General features: G+C 35.3%; 1 pseudogene; it reads right to left on the bottom strand.

Moving 5' to 3' along the window:
* Window positions 1–4,929: 4,929 nt before the first annotated feature.
* LOC113693446 (S-adenosyl-L-methionine:benzoic acid/salicylic acid carboxyl methyltransferase 3-like) lies at window positions 4,930–13,611 on the bottom strand (annotated as a pseudogene).
* Window positions 13,612–14,433: the final 822 nt, after the last annotated feature.

The raw sequence follows: 14,433 nt of genomic DNA, 5'->3' as shown, positions 1-14,433 counted from the left end.
AATGACTTCTCTCTGAATTTTGAAGTATAATAATTATGGGCCTGTTTGGAACTTGAGTTTTTTGGGAGTTTGTCTAAAACTTTACTGTAGTACATTGTAGAAGTTTTTGAAAAAATTTTGTAGAAGTTTTTGTAAGGTGAAAAACTTTTTTCTAGAAGTTTTTGGAATGTGAAAAATTTTGTAAAAGTTTTTGTAAGGTGAAATTTTTTTTTTCTTTTTTTTTCTTTTTCTTTTCTTTCCTCTCCTCTTCTTCTTCTTCTTCCTTCCCCCTCCCCCTTCCCCTTCCCCGTTACCTCTCCTTTGCCTCCCACCTCCAGCACCTCCGCCAGCACCACCTTTGTTTTTTTTTTTTTTTTTTTTTTTTTTTGCTTTTCTCCTCTCCTCCCCTCCCTCTCCCTCCCCCGCCACCCCCAAACTTTTCCACCATTCCTTTCCTCTCCCCTTTGCCCGCCACCCCTCTCTCTCCCTCCCTGCCACCCCATGTGTCCACTCTCCCCCTTTCCTCGCCTCTTCCCTCTTCCCTCTCCTTTCCCCTCTCCCTTGCACTCCGATGCCCGAGGAAAGCCGGCAGCTGTGCATTTTTTTTTTTTTTTTGCTTTTTCTCTCCCTCCCTCCCCTCTTCCCCTCTCCCTCCTCCGCCACCCTCCCCCTCTCTGCTCTGCGATCTGGGACCAGACCGCGACCAGATCGCAGCCCCCTCCCCCTCCTACTAAGTGCAATTTGGCCGCGAGACGAGGGGGAGGGTGGCGGGGGAGGGAGAAGGGAAGATGGGAGGGGGGGAGAGGGGGTGAGGGTGAGGGACTCAAAATTTTGAGGTTACCGGCGTCGGAATAGGTGACCGGCGCTGGGAGAGGTGGTGGAGGTGGTGGCTGGTGTGGTGGGTTGGGTGAGTGAGGAAGAAAAGTTTTTGGGAAATTTTTGAAGTGTGTAGATAAAAAACTTTGGGAAGTTTTTTGGGGTTCTTGTAGTAAAAATTATTAAAAAACTAGTAGTTAAAAAACTTGGTAAAAAACTAGGGTGCCAAACAGTTTGTCTACAAAGTTAGATGTACACAGCATAGATAAGCAATTTCAGAAAACTTGTAGGTTTCAGTTACAACGTTGACCTACACTACTACCAATACCAATTGCACTGCTCCATGAATAAAATATTTCTTCGAAAACCACCCTATGTTTTGGAAAACCCATGCAACTAGTACAATTATTTGTTTCAACATATAGAATAATAACAGCGTGTCACATACAAGTTGTAAAATTAGAGGGATTATTTCTAAATTGTGTCCATACCATGATCCCAATCCCATATCATAATTTACTTGCCTCATTTTGCTGCCAATAATTCACTCCGCCCCACCCGCAGTAGCTGGAAATGGTGTGCAGGAATACCTATTGAATTACTCCCTCCCTCCCAAATTGTTTGTCGCATTTTGAAATTTGGTAAATTTAGCGAATTTGTTTTCAAAATTAATTTTAGCATAAAATATAGATAAATGTGAGGATAATATTGGAAAAAAGATAAAAAAACAACTTTAATTTTGGTAAGATAACAAACATTTTGAAACATTCCAAAACAAAAAAAATAACACTTTCATTGAAATGGAGGAAGGAGTACAAATATTCAAAATAGTCACCCAACAAAGAAAAATAAAGCATTGACTTGTCAAAGACAAGTTTGCCACAATAAGGGATTTAAATTCCTCTCTGTCTGTACATTGGAGGTTCAAACCCTGTACTTTGTAATTAAAAATTTAGAGGAATAAAATAACCTACCCTTGGAGGGATAGGTTTTCCTGTTTGGGGAAAAAAAAGCAATAAAATTTCTCTGCTTCAATTTGGAGCATTTGTTGTTGAACGTCCACTCGTCCAGTAAGTCTAAGTGCTTCAAGAAGAGTGTTCCTGAATCTACCCAGATTAATTGTCACATTCCGCTGGTCAGATAATAAACCCTTGATTTCTTGTAACCCAATGCTGCAATAGACTCCGGATCTTTGATCAAAGGATGATCAGGACCATACAATCATAGAGTGTGCTCTCTTGAGGTTCAATCTTGTATTCCAAGTAAAGCAATCCCATGCCCTTTGCAGGTCCTCCATAGTATGCATATGCTACCTAGTCGAGTTTCAGTGGAAGTATCTGAATCATGACCGCCCCGTTAGGCAAGAAAATTTCATTTGTCAGCCTGGCACCATAAACTCCAACAATGACACTGAGAGAGCCGAGGACACAAGAAAATTCATCCAAAAATGTCATCAATTAATTGTTAACAAACAGATGAAAGCCTAACTCCTCCATCATCCTCACTACTGCATCTTGATTCACTATTGTTCTTGTTCTCAGACGAGATATTATAACCAGTTGTGGCTTTTCTGAATCTAGCATTTTGGACACATCCCTTATCTTTGGATCAAACGATTTGCTTAAGAGATCCCTGAAATCAACACTTTTCAGGGAAGGCAAAGTTCTCAAAATCTGATAACAATCTTGGCACCAGCAGAAAGGTCATTGTAACATATGTTGTACCGAAAAAAGATCATCTAAAGATTATGCTCAGAAGACTAGTAACCATGGTTCAAAGTCGTGGTCGCGGCCCGGAACGTTCCACATCGGTTTCGACATATTGGTTGCGGCCTCGATGAAATATAAATTTTGAAGCATTTAATATTTTAAAAATTGTTAATAATATAAAAAAAAGTATGCTAAACAAAAATGATAAAAAATAACAAAAGAAAATTTGTAAAATGTACTATTTTTATACATAACACAATAAGTACTTTTAATCATTTAATACAATGGCACCTAAACAGAAATATATGACATCTAAAAATATCAAATATTAACTTCAATTATAAAGGTATCTTTATTTTATAAATATGTAGCATAGTAATAATGAAAATTAAGATAAGAAATAACATTTGATCAAATAATTTATAACATCACCAACCACCCAAGTTGCATATTATGAGAAAATGCTCCAATATGTCATTTATGCAATATGTGTGTGTGTGTGTGTGTGTATGTGAGATATAAATATAAGTATTTTCATTTTGAAAAAAAGATAAATGTTATATTAACATATCTTGAAATGTCAACCTCTTTTCTTAAAACTAAAATGAGTTTTACGTTCTTTCATAGAACTAAATTCATCTATGATTGAATCAGTGCTAAATTTTCTAGTAACTTCCTTTTCTATCTACACAATTAGGTAATCATTCAAGAAATTATCTTTCATCTTGTATCAGAGTTTTGTGTTGATTATCTTCACAATTGGCAATGCCCCTTTTGTCGTTGCAATTGATACAAGAAGAAGATTGAGAACAAATCTAATTAATAGGGCTAAATTGTACATTTGTATAGTGGCCAATAAAGTAATTATTTTTGTTTTAGTCCATCGATAATTATGAATTGGGTCTTTTGATTATAATATATCAAATTGGATCAATTTATTATGGATCATCAAATTATATGTTTAATTTTTTGAAAGTTAAATAATTAGCACAATAAAAAAATAAACAATTTTTTTTGAAGAAAAAAATAATTCAAAGGTGACTAATTCATATATGTGTATATATATATATATATATATATATATATATATATATATATATATATATATAAACTTTCATTATATAAATTAAAATCATAAAAAATTAGGGAGAGCCAACTTTATTTTATACATATATTCACATACGCTTGCCATGCCACCCCGCGGCGCCCAATTCCCAAAAACTCGCTCCTCACAATGAACTTCATCTGCCTCCCCCGCTGAACCCAATGCCAATGAGTCATCCTAAGTTGGCGGGTTTGATGAAGCCTTCACGGTAAGGCATAAGGTGATTACTTGGTGGTTGAAAGCTGGAAAGAGCCCTTATATTAGGTTGTTATTTTGAATTTTGCCCTCCTTGATTTGCTGGAACTTATGGAAAGTGAGAAATAAGTTTGTTTTTTAAGGCATGTTACTACTAGTGAAGAACATTTGCGAGCGTATTGTCATTGAGCTTCAAGAGTACGTTGGCATGCAATTTCGAGAGACTAGCATTCCTTGTTCTTTGTGGCCTCGTTTCTTTGAGGCATTAGCCAGGTTGAGAATGTCAGTGAATGTGGTGCCGGTTAGATGGAGATGCCCAGCTCCAGCAGTTGTGAAGTTAAATGCAGATAGATGCTCAAGGGACAACCCTGGGAGGAGTGGAGGGGGAGGTCTGATTAGGGATATGGATGGGCAGGTCATATTAGCATTTTGCTGCTATTTTGGGGAGATGACTTGTTTATAAGCGGAAGTGAAAGCGCTACTACATGGGTGCGGTTGGGTATAGCTCGAGGACTAGCCAACATACACTTGGAGTCTGACTCGTTGATCCTTGTCTAGATTATTCACGGAGGAGTCAAGTGTCTGTGGGTTGTGCAGCGGGATGTACAAGAGTTGTTGCGTTATAGCCGTCATTACAAAGAGATCTCACATTACTTTCGAGAAGCGAATAAACCTGCGGATAAACTGTTGAAGCTTGGAGCTGATTCGGGGGAGTCGGTAGTTTATAACTCCTTCCGTGATCTTCCCCGCTTGGTTAGAAGAAACGTTACTTTGGATAGGTAGGGTTGCCCTAGTTTTTGTAGAGGTAGATATAAAGGATAGGTTTGGTTAATTGCTCAGGAATGTTGGGGGTGCTGTCTCCCTCTATGTATTGTTAATTCCTTATAATAATATAAAATTTTGATAAAAAAAAAGGGCCCCCTCACTCCCTCAGCCCCCTTGGATCCATCAGTGGGTGAGTGGGTGGGCAGGCGGGGGTGGGGTGGGGTTGGGGCAATGTTGATGAAACAATGCATGAAAAGCAAAAGTAATATATATATATATATATATATATATATATATATATATATATATATATATATATATATACATACTTGTACTTAGAAGAAAAAAGGCATACAGAAGTCATTTCCTCGTAGAAAGTCCAAGGAAAATAGCAGCAGCAGATGCAACTTGAACTATAAGATCTGCAATATCAACATCAAGTCCACCTTCAACCAGACCCCAATTGTCTACCTTCAGAAACACCATAAAGCAACAACTTGAGGTACCATGACTATTTGGAAGGAATGAAAGAGGATAAAACAAAACAACATAAATTAGAACTTGTAAATCTTTTTCTAGTCTAATAACCTTAATGGCTTTATCAATATTCAGTCTACCACGAAAGATTCCAATGACAATAACTAAAGACTAAGCATCAGCACCAATTGCACCAATTGCAGCCAGTTCACAAGTATTTGTCTTTTTGAGCAGCCCTTCAATGGCAGTTGCTAGACCTTCTTCCTGCTTACCACCAAAGAAATTGGAATATAAAACCGGTTTACACCCAAACTCTGATTCCAACCATTTAAGCCATGGGTCTTCTCAACTTGACGTTCCACAAATTTTGTGGACAATTAAGAAACTCAATAGTTTTCACTGCCGTAAGGAAGATATCGCATCAAAACTAAATGCATGAAATGAAAACACTTCACATTTGTCCAAAGAAAGGAAGAATATACAGGGCATTTACTTGATTCAAGCAATAAGGATTCATCCTCATGTTCAGAGTTTAAAGGTTTTTTTTTTCTAAAGCCACGGATTTTCCTTTTTTTTTTTTCTAAAGGTTTTGTTATTGGATTCGAGTTAATTTGAGATGATTCGGAGTGATTTGGTGTGATTCAGCCGTTTCAACCCTTTATGGTGACATTTCGGCTGATTTCTCGGCTAGTCAAATATCTCAGGAGGGTTCGAGACGGTGACGGCTTAGCCGAGTCTTTGAACCATGCTAGTAACACGTTTGTCAATTTCTTCTCAAGTTTCTAGTTTCAGCAGTTCTATAATAACTCTATCCTTAATCATAAGAAAGTAAGTTTCCTTTTCTTCTTCCCTACTGAATTCACCAAGTATAAAGAGCTTCTTGTTAACATATAATGGATTAGTTCTCGAGGACAAAAATGTAATGTAGAGATCCAGGTCAAATGTAGCATCCTCCAAGAAAATCAAACTACTTTTGGATAATCTTCAACATAGTCTAGTGGAATCAAGAATTTGATTTTTTTTTTTTTAAATAGGAGAGCAATGGAATCGTTTGTGGAAAAAAAAAAAAAAAAGGAGAGCAATGGAGTCGATTTGAAGAAACTGGATTTGCTCAGCTATCAAAATTGAACTCAGGCATCTATATTTCCAGTGAAGAAGTGAGGTTCGACACCAGTGCTTTGAGGATTTACATATACTCAGATTAGGAATTGCACACTTACTTCATCCATATCCACTTAAAAACGATGAAGTAGAAATGAATGTAGTCAAGCCTGTTAAGATTCTAGATGAAAACATTGGTACTTCATCAGAAAAGTAGTAATAGACCATGGCTGGCACGTCGTGTTTGAAATCACAAAGTAGTAATAGATGAAATCACTACCCCAATGACTTTCGTGAAGATTATCCAAAATTAGATTGATTTTCTTGGAGTATGCTAAATTTGACATCGATTTGTACTTTAGTTTTTTGATCCTCAAGAACAAATCCATAATATGCTAGGAAAAATATCTCTAAAGTTGGTGAATTTAGTTGGGGAATGTTAAGTGATTAATTTACGTTATATTTGAATGCTATTTTATGTTATTTTAGTCACTTTGGTTTTATTATTAGAAAAAAATAAATCATTTTGCCTATAATTGGGAAAAAATGTTCTTAAGTGATTAAATGAGATTTTTATCACTTTTTAACTTGCATTTTGATCGTTTTGACACATTTTAGTATTTCGGCTATAACTTGAGCTACAGTGATCGGATTAAGATGATTCTTGAACCAATTTGAAGCTAAGAGACGTATCTAAATTTGGTATGAAGACATCAGAGTCCAATTTAGCCGTTTTCTCAGTCAAAAGGTTGAAATACCAAAGTTCAACACTGGTGTCCAAAGTTGAAAATAGAGCTCTGACCAGGCTCTGGTATTTTAGTCATATCTCAGTTTACAAAGCTTCGATTTGGATGATTTTTGAAGCATTGGAAAGCTAATTCAAAGGGCTACAACTTTTGTGTTTTGAACAAAAATCAGTTTAGCCTCCATCATAGAGAATATTATGGTTGAAGCGAGGTCAAAAGTGAATACGTGTATTGCAGGCGAAATTCTGCAATTTGCTCAGCCATTTCTCTTATGTTCATACTACTTTCCAGCTAGATTTGGTAAGAGAATTCGGCTACACATGCTTCTGATGCATAAAGGAGGAAAATATGATTTATTGTCAAGTCAAAAAAATCATTTGTTTTTGACTTTCTTAACAAATTGAGATTTGAAAATCATTAGAGTGGAAGTTAGATGGGGGGAAAGGGGCTTTTCATCAGTTTTTATACAGAGCAACAAAAGGGAGATACGGGGAGAAGCTGGGAGTTTGCAAAAATGTAGCTCTTCTATTTTCTTAATGTTAGGTTAGTTTAGTATAGAGCAGTATAACTCATCCACTCTTGTATATTGGCTAGATTAGGATGGAGATGGAGATGAAGAAAGAGGAGTTGAAACTTAAGTGACATGCTGTTCTAAAGAAAGATCCAAAAACCATAATGCCGTTTGACAATGACCTTTCCTTTGAACAATGAAGATTAGCCCTTTTTAAATAAAAATGCAAAAATTTGAAAAACTTTTGGGCCATAATGAAATATTAGAAAAGATTTTAGAAAAACTTTGACACAGTTTTCCCTTATAAATAGACGAAACTCTCTGCCAACAAACCCAATTTCAAGCAAATTATCCACATGGCAAAATTTTCAAGCAAAATTCCAACATTTCTAATCGTTTAAATCCACAAAATATCATCACATGGCATTAGAATGCAAGTTCAAATCGACACTAAACTCATGTCACTTGAGTTTCAACTTGAACTTCAACTCCTCCTTGAGCTTCAAGTCACCATGTGATGAAAAGCCCCTCTCCCCCGGTCTAACTTTAACTCTAATGATTTTCAAATCTCAATTTGTTAAGAAAGAAAAAAATAATGATTTTTTTGACTTGAAAATAAACCATATTTTTCTCCTTTATGCATCAGAAGCATGTGCAGCCGAATTCTCTTACCAAATATAGCTGGAAAGTAGTATGAACATAAGAGAAATGGTTGAGCAAATTGCAGAATTTCGGCTGCAATACGCGTATTCACTTTTGACTTCATTTCAACTGCAATATTCTCTATGATGGAGGCCATGCAAACTGGCTTTTATTCAAAACACAAAAGTTATAATCCTTTGAATTAGCTTTCCAATGCTTCAAAAATCATCCAAATCGGAGCTTTGTAAACCGAGATATGACCAAAATACCAAAGCCTAATCAGAACTCTGTTTTCAACTTTGAACAGCACTGTCGAACTTTGGTATTTCGACCTTTTGACTGAGAAAACGGCTAAATTGGACTCTGATATTTTCATACCAAATTTACATACGTCTCTTAGCTTCAAATTTGTTCAATAATCATCTCAATCCAATCACTATAGCTCAAGTTATAGCCGAAATACTAACATGTGTCAAAGCTGTCAAAATGCACAAAATGCAAGTAAAAAATGATAAAAATCTCATTTAATCACTTAAGAACATTTTTCCCCAATTATAGCCAAAATGATTCATTTTCTTCCAATAATATAACCAAAGTGACTAAAAATAACATAAAATATCATTCAAATATAACGTAAATTAATCACTTATCAGGGGAAAAAAATGGAAAGCAACTCTTTAATGATCAAAGATAAGAATTGTTAGAGAACTGCAGAAACTAGGAACTTGAGAGGAACTTAACAAACTTGTTACTAGTCTTCTGAGCATAAACTTCAGCGGATCTTTCTTTGGAACAGCATGTTTGACAATGACCTTTCTGCTAGTGCCAAGATTGTTATCATAATTTAACAATTTTGCCTTCCCTGAATAGTATTAAGATCAAAATATAATAACGTCTAGAAATTTGGAATCACTGTCAAAATTTTTAAGCTAGCAGCAAAGATTAAGAAGGAAAACAATATCGTTAACTAAACAATAAGAGAATAAAGAAAAAGAGAAACGAAGTAATAAGATGGTAGGAAGAATCACAGAAAAGCTAGAATACATTCATCATTATGGAGAAATATTGCAGAGTAAGCCAAAGCATTAAAGATGAGTAATGTGATTAAGAAAGTTGAGCTGCAATTAGTCTATTGGTATCGTCCGCCATCCTTTACTCAGACTAGAACTATCGTTCAAGTCCCTGCATTTACTTTAACTTATGAGTAAGAAGGACTCAAAACTCATTTCATAGCTATTAAGGAATCCCTTATTCTCAAAATGTTTCATTTCTTATTTATTTATCTCAATTGGTTTACCTTCTTGTCCTGTTCATTGTCTTGATTGTAGATTTGTAAGTTGATTTTTCAACGGCTTCATTAATATAATAATTATTTTGGGTAACAGGACTAGAAATGCGCGCTTTATTTATTTTTATTTGAGAGGTCCGAGGATGTGTTTAGTTTAGAACTTCAGGGGTATTTTTATAGGGACAACTAGGGGTGGCTTCCCACGCAAGGTATGGGAACTTTAGACCTGTTAGTAAGGTTATATTTGTTATTGAGATATTATATATATATATAGTTCAAAAAAGTAGGGATGGTTGATATGATGCTGATTCAAAAAGATAATGGAGTATTGAACATGAATTAATACTATTGCCAAGCGATGGTGAGGTGCTTTTGGCTTTGAAATTTTCAACAAGCCCTACCAGCATTCTTCAATGGGGTAAAGAATTCCTACCTAATGCATGCTACTGGCGAGGAGTCACAATGCAAAAATGGAAGGGTCACAGAGCTGGTGCTGGAGAGGGTAAATTTAGCAATTTTGATAGCTGTTGTTTCAGCCTCATCCTATCCCAAAGTTTCAGAATGAAAGTTAAATTTAACCCCAAAAATGGTTTTTACACAATTAAAAAGAGGTGGAGGATACCTGGCTGGTATCCTTTCCAAGCCAGAAATGTATATCGCATAAATATGCTTCTCCCTTGCCAGGTGATGTTTGAAAGTGTAAATGGACAATACAAGATTGATATTAGTTTTTATTTGTTCACTGGATCGAAACTTAAAACAGGATAAAAAGTTTAAGCTTTTCCTTGATTGAAAATCGAAGAGCCTGTTTGGGTAGAAGATTATTTGGAAAGGTTTTTCATGTCAGTATAGTAGCAATTTTTGCAATGTGATGCAACATGTGACTCGTTCCATATTTCATGAAATAAATGGAATAACAGGTATTGAAAGATCAGTATAATTATCCACTGCAGTACAAACTATAACAGATACCTGAGAAGCAGGTTCTAAGGTTTTCACAGAGCTAGATACCTTGTCAAATTCTTCTTGCAGCCAACTCTTCCAAGAAAATAGAGAACAAGACTTTTAAAGCTTAAAAGGTCCAGTAGTCTTCAAACTCTGAACAGTGCCTACAAAAAACAAACAGCGGCAGACAGGCTTAGCAAGAATAGAAAACAATATCAAGTCAAAGGTCGAGTTCTATATCATGATTTCAGTGCATGATGCAAAGTACATGAAAAATTACTTTAGACAGATAGCAAGCATTGTAAAGAACATGAGAATGTTCTAAATTTGGTAACTTAAGAAACTAAACCCATCACAAAAATGGGAAAAGAAAACAAACTGGAACTTAATGTCAGAGTTGTTCTATTCTTCAACAAGAAGAAAGATGTTTTTGTCAGTACCTTCAACAAGCAAATAATTCTTTGTAATGATATAATTCTAGATTACTGAGCCATTTTGTATAATAACAGGCTAACAAATCTGTAGTGTAACTTGCTACCTTCGAATGACCTTAGAAACTACCTGGAACCAGTAATGCTCCTGCCCATATCGTATACTTCTAAATTGAAACTCGCTCATTTTATGTCTTTCATTTTAATAGCAACAGATTCAAACTGGACACACAAGTGAGTGCCATCTCATTAATCCGCTCATAGCCAATGAAGAGCTGGGCTACAAATTCAGAAGACATGCAGCTGAAATAGTCATCAATAGGTGTCTTTATTGCGCTTAATACTGTGCATTCTTTTTTGCAAGATGTGATACATAAAATTCAAAAGGAAATACTGATATAGTTTCAGCATCAAATAAAATTATCTGATACAGGCAGGGCAACAAACTCTAAAATCACAAATGTGGGAAAAAGTTGCTTTCCACTTCTCTCTCTGATGATGAGAGCAAAAATGATCTCAGTTTTTAAATGCTAAACTCTCAATAAGAGATTAATGGATTGGCAAAGTACGTTATGTAAGTAGCTCGATCTAATGGTCTAGAGGATAATAATAACGTAATTGACCATTGCTTTAAATTTGCATTGTTGTGAACCAAGATTTAAAGGCATAAAGTGCAAGTGCTGGTAATATAGAAGTCACTGCATGGGAACATATCTCACTATTCAGCTAAGTTCTCTGCAGTCCTTGATATAATTTACACAAGCTGCATAATTCTTCCTTAGCCACTCTTTTATGATTCTCGTCTCGCCCATGCAATTTTTTCCACTTTAGACCTGTTCAAAATTAAAGTGCAGTTTTTTCCCTGCACTTTTTCCCTGTATTCTGTTTTATGAATTTTAAGATACTTTCCCTGCATTTATGAATTTTCTGCATATTGCAAGTTTATGAAATCAGTAGAATAAACCTGTCAGTTTTAAGATTTTGAAAAAACAATTAAGTGCATAAATACCGTAGGATGGACATACAAACGGAAGAACATGCATCGGATGCACGAACAGTAATGCAAAGTTAAAAAGGACAGCAACATATGAAGAGGAATCATACAAGTGCAATGATTTATTTGTTTGGAAAGAAATACTGATGAAATAAATGAATAATAAAATATTAACTTGGTTATTTAATAAATAATTGCATTTTTACTTATAACTTGATAAGTGCCTTGCCGATGAAATTTTTGATGCTGTATTAACTTGGTTACTTAATAAAATAACTTTATGAAAAAATCCCCTATAAAGAAGAAATAGAAAAAAGGGAATGAAATAAAAGTTCAAGTTAGGGGACGCTTGAGACTCCCATAAGCCAGACCAAATTCGAATTCACATCTTTTGAACGCTATGAATCATATCAAAAACAACTTCTCTTAGATGACATGCCATAGGATAGTTTCAAAATCTTTAGTGTTAATTAATAGGAAGCTTCAAAGTACACTTACATATGTTGTGTCAGAAACAAAACTTTGAAGAAGACATAATCAAGAATTTAAGAGTACTACTGCACTCCTACTGGTTTCAGTTTATAACTTCAGAAGTCAAAAGCACACTGTTCTAGTTCTAGTTTTGACAACTCTGACGTCTAGCTCAGATTTTACAAGATGATAGACTTCTTTAGATAAAACTCAATTAACGCTAATTCCTATTTTGTTTAATACCGTGAAGGTTTGAGAATATGTTATATGCTGAACTGTGGTGTACATTGGAAGCAAATTACAGAATTTTCTAAGAATAAGATTATTCAAAATACAAGGCAAATACCTCAGAAACGAGATCATTAAGGGCCAAAGCTAAAAGCTCCCAAATGTAGTAGCCATCTTTGCTACAAGGATCTTCACTTTTTCTCCCCAAAATCATCAAAACCATGCGGCCATGAGTTACCAAATCCTCTGCTCAGCAGCTCAGAAATGTCGAGAAATCCTTCTCAAATTGCTTGACATATGCCCTTATCACGCTTGAAGGGCTTGAACTTTCCATGTAAATGTTTCCTTTATTAATCTGTTCCAATTCAGGAACCTGAGGAGTAAAACCAACATTACTTAAGTTCGATTTAGAAAAAAAAAAATTGTAAACTTGAAACCAACTGAAAAAAAAAAAAGGAAAGGAGGAGAAAACAAGCTTGGGACAGCCATTGAAGACTATAAGATGAGTGAACAAAATGAAGATTTTTGGTGGGGAAAAGCCTTTGGTAGAATGAACCAGGAACTCCAGCAAAAAAACATGGTCCAAACCCTGATTCCATCTGCATCTTCAGTTTTTCTTGAAACCGTGGCACAGACTTGAAAATGGTGTTGAAATCATTGCTAGGAAGATCATTCAAGTATACCTGATATTCTGGAGATTTATGGCCTAAAATTTTGCGTTTTCGTTGACAGTTTTGATGAGCTCAGAAACTGCCAGAAAAGTGTTAGGTCCAGATGAACATCCCAAGTCCGCAATGCTGATGCTTTTGGGGATGAGGCTGCAGTAGAGATCAGTAATAGCCGCTTCTGTTGTTGGCCTGGTCATTAGTGTCACCTTTTGCTGCATGGTCCAAATTGAAGGTAAATGAATACTAATCAAATTGTTGTCTTTTTCCATATAACCCACAAAAAAAAGGAAAAAAATCCGCATGCAAAGATTGTATCAAGATTAAAGCTTGGTGCAAATTTTGAAGTTAGGAAGTAATCCCAAGAACAAAATATATTGTTCAAGGATTATATTAAATATATAGAGAAGAAGAAAATTAAGTTAGATGTAAAAAGAGAGCAGAATTTATTTAGGATAAGTAGACAACCTGAACCAATGAGTTGTTTGCATAACTTTTATCTCCATTCCCTCCATTCATGTGAAGAACTTCAATTACTTCCATCGTCCTTTTGCTTTCATGATCGACTTTCTTTTGATGAACAAAGCTAATTAAGCTGATTTTCCTTGCTTTGATTCGCTTCGATCTGCGAGTTTTCCTTAATGTGCTCATATCCTACTTATAATGGTCATTTGGCACCCTGGATGGTGATAGAGATATTATTTTAATACTTAAAAAAAAGTGGCTAAAAATTATTTCAGACTTGCAATGTTGAGATACACACAAGGAATGAACAGTTTTGAATTGCATTCGTTACATAAGCTACCTACGTTATTAAATGCATCGGCTGATATCGTAGAATTGGACAATATCAGCAATTAATCTCAAATTGATAGAAAAAACGTAGTCAATTTAACATGTACGAACAAACTTTAAGATTTTTACCTAAAACGGGAGCTTCAACATTGTGTTTGAGTACTATACTCTTCAAATAAACATGCGGCACCTATCTACAAGCAAACATCACAGATTAGCTTGCATTTCAGAGTGAAACACAATGAAGAAGATTTACATAGCATGTAAACATGCATTAGAACATCTAATTACAGGTGCAAGCTGTAATTTCGTTAGGCACTAATGTTTCTCAATCAAGAGAAGAATTCAGAACAAAACTTTAGAAAGGGAAAAAAGCCAAACTTCATTTTTTGTCAACCATTTTTACTTAGAAACATAGCTATGAAGTCATTAAGGTGGTCATTTCAGAAATGCATGGTATTAGGGTAAAGCTTAGGAACATGTAGAAACAATTGTAAGTCCCAAGGAAATCAGACGCATACTTCTAGACAGAAACTAAGAAACAATAAGAAGCACCAAGAAAAATAAATT

This window comes from Coffea arabica, chromosome 6c (genome assembly GCF_036785885.1).
Source record: "Coffea arabica cultivar ET-39 chromosome 6c, Coffea Arabica ET-39 HiFi, whole genome shotgun sequence".
NCBI classification, from domain to species: domain Eukaryota; kingdom Viridiplantae; phylum Streptophyta; class Magnoliopsida; order Gentianales; family Rubiaceae; genus Coffea; species Coffea arabica.
The sequence above is the reverse complement of the archived record's forward strand: the minus strand, read 5'-3'. Positions and strand labels throughout refer to the sequence as shown.